General features: G+C 47.0%; 1 long non-coding RNA gene and 1 pseudogene across 1 annotated transcript; both read right to left on the bottom strand.

Annotated features, from left to right (window-relative positions):
* Nucleotides 1-1,125: 1,125 nt before the first annotated feature.
* LOC139026102 (uncharacterized) lies at nucleotides 1,126-3,993 on the bottom strand. Its single transcript, XR_011477813.1, has 2 exons — nucleotides 2,981-3,993; nucleotides 1,126-1,940 (listed from the first exon to the last, which is right to left on the bottom strand). It is a non-coding gene; the product is annotated as an uncharacterized lncRNA (long non-coding RNA).
* A 56-nt stretch (nucleotides 3,994-4,049) lies between these two features.
* On the bottom strand, nucleotides 4,050-9,149 carry LOC112076612 (protein numb homolog; annotated as a pseudogene).
* Nucleotides 9,150-10,009: the final 860 nt, after the last annotated feature.

Raw genomic sequence — 10,009 nt, 5'->3', positions numbered from 1 at the left:
CACTACTCCTGGTCAAAAGTAGGTGCACTATATACAGCGCCTTCGGAAAGTAATTCAGACCCCTGACTTTTTCCACATGTGTACGTTACCAGCCTTATTCTAAAATGTATTAAATACAAAAAAAAATCCACATCAATCTACCCACAATACCCCATAATGACAAATGAAAAAAAACGGAAATACTTATTACAAACTATTCAGACCTTTTGCTATGAGACTCAACATTTGAGCTCCAGTGTGCATCCGTTTCCATTGATCATCCTTGAGATGTTTCTACAACTTGATTGGAGTCCACCTGTGGTCAATTCAATTGATTGACATGATTTGGAAAGCACACACCTGTCTATATAAGGTCCCACAGTTGACAGTGCATGTCAGAGCAAAACCCAAGCCATGAGGTCAAAGGAATTGTCCCTAGAGCTCCGAACAGATTGTGTCAGGCACAGATCTGGGAAGGTACCAAAACATTTCTGCATCATTGAAGGTCCCAAGAACACATGGCCTCCATCATTCTTAAAATGGAAGAAGTTGGAACCCACCAGACTTTCCTAGAGATGGTCGCCCGGCCAAATTTAGCAATCTGGATTCAATTCTACAATTGAATCAATTTGAGAATAAGGCTGAAACGAACACATGGTAGGAAGGAAGGGTCTGAATACTTTCAAATGCACTGTCCACACACTATCGCTCCATACTCCTGGTCAAAGTAGCTGCACTATGTAGGGAATAGTGTTCCATTTAGGACTCATCCCCGAGAAGAGACAAACAGATTCTCTGTCTCTTTCCACTGCAAACAGTGACTCACTGCAGGCCCCACCGTTCAGAATTAAAGAGTCAGGACCACCGTCAGATTAAAGAGGTCAGGACCACCGTCAGATTTAAAGAGGTCAGGCCCACCGTCAGATTAAAGGAGTCAAGGCCCACCGTCAGATTAAAGAGGTCAGGACCACCGTCAGATTTAAAGATCAGGACCCACGTCAGATTAAAGAGTCAGGACCACCGTCAGATTAAAGAGATCAGGCCCACCGTCAGATTAAAGAGTTCAGGACCACCGTCAGATTAAGAGAGGTCAGGCCCACCGTCAAATTAAAGAGGTTCAGACCACCGTCAGATAAAGGAGTCAGGACCACCGTCAGATTAAAGAGGTCAGGCCCACCGTCAGATTAAAGAGGTCAGGCCCACCGTCAGATTAAAGAGGTCAGGACCACCGTCAGATTAAAGAGGTCAGGACCACCGTCAGATTAAAGGGTCGAGACCACCGTCAGATTAAAGAGATCAGGCCCACCGTCAGATTAAAAAGTCAGGCCCACCGTCAGATTAAAAAGGTCAGGCCAACCGTCAGATTAAAGACGTCAGGACCACCGTCGAGATAAAAGGTCAGGACACCCTGTCCTTCTGACACCGATAGGGTTGCACGTTTCCGCTAACTCTACCAAAATTCCCAGGTTTTTTAATCTAATCAGATTAAAAACCTGGGAATTTTTAAAAAAGTTACTGGAATTTTGCAACCCTAGCCACAGATTTCAGTTACGTTAAGACGTTAACGTAGTTACGTTAAGCAAAAACATACATTACCACAGCCATGAACTGATGACCATCGTTCACTAAAGTCATCAAATGATAAACTACTGTACTATAGTGCTTGTGCAAATAATATGGGAAATCAATCATTTTATTTAAAATAATATCATTGAAGGATAAATAAAATTCGGAGATGACACTGTCCATAGTGTTAAAATACAACAACAAAAAATACAAAATTACCACAAAAAAGAATGAACATGAAGATGGAAATCAAATGTAGTTAAGTTACTAACGAATAGTACTATCGAGTACTAGATGAGTACTAATTACTAGTACTATCGAGTACTAGATGGATACTAATTACTAGTACTACCGAGTACTATGATGATGTACTAATTACTAGTACTATCGAAGTACTAAGATGAGTTACTAAGATCGAGTACTATCGGTGAGTACAATACAGTACTTCGTTCTTCGGTTGTAGTACATACAGTCACGGACGTGATGATGTACTAAGTACTAGTTACGATCGGATATGTTATTCCTCTCTCATCTCTCTGTACTTCGTCTATGCGAGTACTAATCTTACTCTCAGTACGATCGCATACCGTTTCGAGTCCTATTGCTCAGTTACTACTGTACTGAAGTACTATCGGATTACAGATGAGTTACTTAATAAATTATCTGTAGTTACTTAATCGGTGCACTGATGAGGTGCGAGTTACTTTAGACTGGGCCTGCAGTTTTCAGAGGAGTACTTGGGAGTCCTATGTCTGGGGAGCAGCGCAGTGCTTGAGTGACTCTACGCCATGGCTCTGACTCTTGAGCTTACCAGTCACTAGTACTGATCGCTGTCTCCTGTCTTCATCTCGTTTTAGTATTTGTAACTACTACACTATCTCAGGCTACTTATCGGTGTAGTCTCTCTGTCTCTCTCTAGTGTCTTCTCTCTGTCTCTCGTCTCTGTGCTTACGAGTACGTTCTGTTCTGAGTACGAATGTACACTTTCTGTCTCTCTCTTGCTCCTCCACTCTATCGCAGTATACTTAGTCCACTCTCCCAGGCTCCCTCTCTTCCCTCTCACTATCTCTTCAATGCACTAGTATCTATCTCCTACGTCATCGTCCCTAGTCGCTTCATGCTCTCCGCTTCTCTATCCTTTTGCTTAGTACTTAATTACTTTTAGTAACTTAGGAGTACTTAGACGGCTGGGTAACTGTTCCTTGTACTAATGTGTGAGTATCTTTATCTTCTGTATTCACATACTAGTCCCTCATGTAGTTTCACTGATTTTATTCACTTCAGTCACTTATCGGCGTCACATAGATGGTCATATATTCCACTCTAGTACACTCGCTTAGTATCTTAGCAATGCTTAGTACTACATTACAGTACTTATCCGCTCTCTCTCATGACTAGTCTTTATGATACTACGATTACTAGTCCCCATCGATACTAGATGAGTACTAATTACTAGTACTATCGAGTACTAGATGAGTACTAATTACTAGTACTATCGAGTACTAGATGAGTACTATTGTAGTAAGGAGACTTGAGAGAGCAGATCAGTGGTAGCAGAGGCAGCCTGGGGTGTATTCATTAGTCGCACACCGTWGCAAAACGTTATGCAATGGAAACAAGAGTTTCTATTGGAAAATTCAAGTAGGTCCCTCCCCGTTTGGTTCTTAATGAATACACCCCGGGGTACCCCATACTACCGTCACACCGCTGGATCCACATTGATTGTTGCTGCAATGATGATTTACTATTTACAGTGAGATGCTCATCCAATCACAGGATGAAAACAACGAACGGCAAAATAAGACAGAATTCATTAAAAATACAAAATAAAACAGCTGTCCCTTCAACACACACTCTCTTTACGTCATCATAGAAACCAGTCGCCGTGAGCTGTGTACACTAATATATTCTTAATAGATATATATTTATAATATATGATCATTTCTTGTATACACGTTGCACATCCACTCATTCTCATTATAGCTAGCTATCCTCTGTGCCCTTGGCAAAGATTACATACAACTCTCCTGTTAGATTTCCAAAGCTATTTTAAAATATACCTTAATGCATAAAAATAAAGATTTTGGCATTCTCTCACTTTTTTTTTTTTTTAGATGAGAACCTCTGGTCTGGAAGCTCAGTTGTCTTTCAGTGCTGCAGTCCTTCTGCCTGCCAGGTGGTCGGGAGAGCAAATCATACTCCAGCCACCTGGGGGCGCTGTGAGCTGGACCAGGAGATGGAGGAAGGGGTAGCAACCCCTGGTAAAGTTGTTTGAGTGGTGTCAAAACGTAAGTCCAATCAGAGAGTGGGGAGGGCTCGGGTCGGGGCTCGGGTCGGGGCTCGGGGCTGGGGTTGGGGCTCGGGTCGGGTCGGGGCTGGTGCTGGGGTCGGGGCTCGGGGCTGGGGCTCGGGCTGGGGTTGGGGCTGGGGTCGGGGCTCGGGGCTCGGGTCGGGCTGGGTGCTGGGGTCGGGTCGGGGCTGGGCTCGGGTCGGGACTGGGTCGGGGCTGGGGCTGGGGTCGGGGCTGGGGTTGGGGTTGTGTGGTCTCAGATCTACCACTCCACAGGGTCATCATGTCCACTTCCATGTCATCCAAAGCAACAACACAAAACTACAAATTAAATGTCTGGTAAGCAGCAGCACCTCCATGTCTCCTTCCTGTTTCCATCCTTCATCCCTGCTGATAGCTCCACCCATCCATCTCCTCCACTCAGGTCCTCCACTAAGCCAATCCAGGCGGATGTAGAGACTGAGAGAAAGGCTAGTCTGCTCTCTTCCGTCTCTCACCAACCTGCAAATTCATTAAAAAAGTATCCTCTCCCCATCACCTCCTCCTCCTCAGTCCCAGTCCACCTCCTCCTCCTAGCTTCTCAGGCTCTAGAGTTGGATCTCAAAGGTCTTTATGCAGCTCGGAGGAGAAGGGTTAGTGGGCGACGGCGTGATGCGCTGGCGGGAATGGCTCTCCAGGGCGGCCCACTTGGCCTCGAAGGGATCGGCCGTCGCCAGGGGTTGCGGGCAGGGAGGGGCGGCCGAGGAGGCGGGGGCAGGGAGGGAGGGGCCCAGCTGTCGGCCCCACCCCCGTTGAAGGCTACACTCCCATTGGGTGCCTGGAAGGGAAGGGTGCTGGTGGGGGTTACTGAAGGGGATACACACATGTGCTGAACAGGGTCATATACTGGGAGGGGTACGCCTGGGCTGGGGGGGGGTACGCCTGGGGCTGGGGGGTGGGTACGCTGGGGCTGGGGTGGGGACGCCTGGGCTGGGGGGGGGTACGCCTGGGCTGAGTGGCTGAACCAAACACATGGCCACCATCTGAGAGGGGTGTGATGCCCATCACGGGCACACTGGGATGGGCATAGGGCAGCCCGTTGGACATGGGGTAGGAGGCTGGGGCCTGGGTGTGGTAGGCAGGCTGGCGAGGGCAGCATTTATGGAACGAGGAGGGGCAGGGAGGACTAGAAAGGCACAAGGGGCAAACTTCCTTGGGTTGGGGCGGTGGGTACAGCAAACGCCTGGATGGTGGTGCCTGGAGAAGGGGGGAAGGGGTGTGGAGAAGGGATCTGGGTTAGGGGTAAGTGTAGCAGGGACGGCCTCGGTTAGGGGTAGTGTCGGCAGGGAAGGCACTGGTTAGGGGTAGTGTAGGCAGGAAGGCCTGGTTAGAGGGTGTGTAGCGGGAATGGCTGGTCTAGGGTGTGAGATACAATTAATATTCTAGTGTGGCAGGGAAAGGCCTGGTATAGGGGGTAGGTTGTCGCAGTGAAGGCCTGGTTATGGTTAGTTGTAGCGGGAAGCCTAGGTGAAGGCATGGCAGAAAGCCTTGGTTGGGGGATGGAGAGGCTGGGGGGTTGGGGGTGAGGAACGGTGTGGCGAGGGGGGTGTGGACCCGAGTTGCGGAGTGCGGACAGACTTAGTGACCTCCTCGAGCCAGCGGTCAGCCTCCGACGGCGTGCGGCGGTGGGAGTGGTGAGAAGGAGACGATGTGGCGGAGGGAGGAGCTACAATCACTGGGGTCGTCCAATCACCTCCTGGTAGAGAAAACATCATGGAATGTTAAATAGACGTTTCGGAGTAATTACTAATAATTGAACTTGAAAACATCTTAAAATTGTACAATAACACCGACAACAGATGGTGTAGAAAGAGATTATCAATAGATTTAATTGATTGATGACAATCATGACGTTGCCCTCATCCCACGTCAGACTTGCTGTGGAATCAGTTTAGTTGAATCCAGCCAGAACCAGAACCAGTCTGTGTTCTGGTCTGGTGTCTCAGTCCATAGAAACAGAACCAGTCTGTGTTCTGGTCTGGTGTCTCAGTCCATAGAAACAGAACCAGCCTGTGTTCTGGTCTGGTGTCTCAGTCCATAGAAACAGAACCAGCCTGTGTTCTGGTCTGGTGTCTCAGTCCATAGAAACAGAACCAGTCTGTGTTCTATTCTGGTGTCTCAGTCCATAGAAACAGAACCAGNTCTGGTGTCTCAGTCCATAGAAACAGAACCAGCCTGTGTTCTGGTCTGGTGTCTCAGTCCATAGAAACAGAACCAGTCTGTGTTCTGGTCTGGTGTCTCAGTCCATAGATACAGAACCAGTCTGTCTGTGTTCTGGTCTGGTGTCTCAGTCCATAGAAACAGAACAACCACAGTAGCCAAACACCAAGGTCCTTACCTGGGTGTGCTGAGGAGGAGGTCGGGGGTGTATGGTGCCCTGCGTGGCCAGGAGTCTTGGCCCAGGGGTTAGTGTCTCGGGCAGGAAGTGGAGGGGGCAGTGCTGGAGAGTTAGATAGAGCAGGAGAAGGAGAGAAGACAGGACCGTTCACAACAACAGACAGAGAGACAGGAACTGCTAGTAGTTCAGACACCATGTTGTATATAGACATGGTAATATTAGATGATACATACAGACACCACATCGTTGATTGAGTAGACCACTGGTATATTTATGGATCTTGTATTACAGTTAACAGACACCGCTATCGTTTGTATATACGTGACACAATGGGTGAATAATTGAGTATGGCTTATAGAGCAGAGACACCGATTGTTGTAATAGACATGGTAATATTAGAGTTTAATACAGACACCATGTTGTATAATAGACAGTGGTAAAGTGTCGTCATAGAGATGGATTTAGACAGAACACCCCAAGCAGTTGTTGTTGTTTATCACAGACATGGATATAATTAGATGGTACATTAAGACACATCACATGTTGTACATATGACATGGTAATATTAGATGTTATCTAACAGACACCCATGTTGTATGATAGAGAAGCATGTGTTAAATGATAGATGAGGGTTAACTAGGTTACAGAACAACCATGTGTATATAGAACATGGTAATTGGAATTAGAAATGCGAATACGTACAAAACCACCAATGTGAATATATATATGACATAGTGGTAATATTCTGATGTGTACTCGAGCAGACGAGGACACCAATGTTGACTCATATAGACCACCATGGTTATTATTAGATGATACACATACAGACACCGAATGTTGGTATAGTAGAACATGAGTTAATATTAAGATGATAGATATTACAGACAGCCAATGTTGTTATTTATAGAACATGGTTAATTTAAATGAATGATATGGTAGCAGAACAAACTTTCCATGTTTGTTAATATAGACACTGGTAATATTAGATAATGAATTCAATCATGCAAGAAATGCATCCAACTGAAGTGTCATAAAACACCTTCACTAATGTGTGTTACTATGTAGTTTCGTTCTCACATCACAATGCAGGGAGAAACAAGACACCAAAAAATGCCATGTGAATCATTGTGTTATGTGTGTGTCAGGCTGTCCTAGGTTTGTGAGTCTTGCCACGAACCGATGACTTGGATATATGTGAGTGTAGTTACTGTCTGGAGCCTCACGGGGGGCGCCTACAGGTGACTGTGGGGACGGAGGTTGGTCGGCCGGCTACTGGGGGCCTGGGAAATCGGGGTCTTACATGCAGAGGCCCCCACTGAAGGCTGAGGAGATCTGGGTACACTCTCAGTGAGCTGAGCTGTCCCCCTCTTCCCTTCACCATCTCTGGGACTGGAGATCGGGAAAGGATCATGTGAGCGAATATCTCAGCACATTGTCACCATGAGGTACCCTCAGCAAAGAAACAAGTTGTATTGAACCGATACATTATGGACGCAGAACTGTTTGTATTTTAGGTACAGGATACATCTATGGGACTATACTGTATGTAATTAGGAACAGGTACAGTTATGGTAAAATACATGTTAGTTATTGGATCAGCCGATACATTATGGACAAACTGAAGAGAAACTTGACAGAGACTACATTATGGACAAAAACATTCTGAAACCAAAGTTCACAAAATAGGCAAGCACTGATTGCACTAATATGTTTCATACAATGGTTTACAACAGTGAGATGGCTTGATTGTAGGTGAATGAAGAAAGAAGTGTTGTCCTGGAGAAGTCAGACTAGTTAAGACTGACCTGTGTTCTTCATGGGGAAGCTAGACTAGTTACAGACTGACCTGTGGTTCTTCATGGAGAAGTCAGACTAGTTACAGACTGACACTGTGTGTTCTTCATGGAAAGAAGTCGAACTAGTTACAGACTGAGCCTGTGTTTTCCATGGAGAAGTCAGACTAGTTAAGCTACCGTGGAACGCGTTGGTTGGTTCTTCAGTGAGAAGTCAGACTAGTTTACACACGTGACTGACCTGTGTCTTCATGAGAAGTCATTGACTAGTTTATCAGGGACTGACCTGTGTTCTCCTGGAGAAGTCAGTACTATAGACACTGACTTACTTGTGTGTATCTGGTCGGGGGAAGTCAGAGCTATGCTACAGACTGGACGCTGTGTTCTCTCTGGACAAGTCAAACAGTACAGACACTGACGCTGAGTTCTTCCGGGTCAGATTACAGAGACTGAGTTCCTGCGGTCAGACTAGAGACCTTCTGTGTTCTTCCTGGGGAAGTCAGACTACGTTAAGCAGATCTGAATCAACGAGTTCCTTCATGGGAAGTAACAGTCAGAACCGTGTGCCATGGATGACGTAGAGTAGATGACTGTGGTCAATGGAGTCAACTCTCGCCTGTAAGGTTTACATCCTGAGGACCTTGCTTGAAGGAGAGAGAGTTTGTTGAGGGCAGGGAACCCTCCGAAGGAACCGTCTGGCTCAGGACCTCCACTGGAGCGTTCGACGGTGAGAATCTCAGGGGCTCCGGGGGAGGCAGAGGAAGAGAGGGGGGACGGATAGCCCGGGTAGGAGGGGCCACAGCCTAGGTTCACCACACCCTCGCGGGGGCCGAGCGAAGAGCGATGGAGGGCGCTGACATCGCCCTCTGCTGTAAGGAGAAGACATCAAAGGGGAGGTAACGGCACCAGGAGCATATCGTACATTCATGGTGAGAGAAGCGGTCACAACACACCACTACAATCTTTCTTCGCTCCTGTAAACTGTCCTCATGTCACCCTCCTTCCTGCTTCAGCGCTCCGTCGCCGTGGTAACTCGGAACGAGCCCTCCCTGTGAAGGTGGTTCTGTTGGAGTCGAAGGTTGCCGTGACACACACTCCTTCTCTCTCCTCTGTTTCCTCTCCAGACAGGCAGCGAAGGCACAGCCTCACCACCGAGTGGTCTAGACGCTCTCCTTAATAACTGAGCGTCTAATAACATGTTAATAACACAGCCCACGAGTGGCTCAGACTCTCTCCCTTAATACACAGCCACCGAGTGGCTCAGACTCTCTCCCTTAAACATAATATAACATTTATACCAGCAGCCACCGAGTGCTCTCAGACTCTTCCCCTTAATAACACGTTATACATATACCACCGCCACGAGGGCCAACTCTCTCCCTATAATAACATAATACTATGTGATCATACCCACCGAGTGCTTCAGACTCTCTCCCTTAATCGACACAGCCCACCGGGGGTCTCGAGACGCTCTCTCGCTTAATAACCGCTTTAAAAGCATTTATCCACGACCCACCGAGTGCTCAGGAACTCTCCTTCGCCACAAACACGTTAATCCAACAGAACAGCCTCACCGAGTGGCTCAGACCTCTCTCCCTTAATAACACAGCAGTGCGTTAGACTTACTCTTAATAACACAGCCGCACCGAAGTGGCTCAGACTCTCTCCCTTAGTTGTTATGGCTGCCAAGGGGTGCGTATTGAAAAAACTGGAAAAAGGGTGCCCATTTCCAAAACGTTGCCTGCGGTTCAGGCGTCAATTCCTTGGCTCGTACAATATGCATATTATTATCTACTAATTGGAGGTAGAAAACAGTCTCTAGTTTCTAAAAACCGTTTGAATTATTTCTCTAACGTGGAACAGAACTCTTTTTAACAGCCCATTGTCCTATCCGCCGGAGTGAGAATTTCCAAAAATCGACTGCTCTCTCTTCATACGAGCTTGTACTATAAAAACGGCATGTCCACTTGGAGCTGTAGAGCAACACGTCCCATGGAGGTGGCG

This window comes from Salvelinus sp. IW2-2015, unplaced genomic scaffold (genome assembly GCF_002910315.2).
Source record: "Salvelinus sp. IW2-2015 unplaced genomic scaffold, ASM291031v2 Un_scaffold3877, whole genome shotgun sequence".
NCBI classification, from domain to species: Eukaryota; Metazoa; Chordata; class Actinopteri; order Salmoniformes; family Salmonidae; genus Salvelinus; species Salvelinus sp. IW2-2015.
This window is presented reverse-complemented; position numbering and strand designations above follow the sequence as displayed.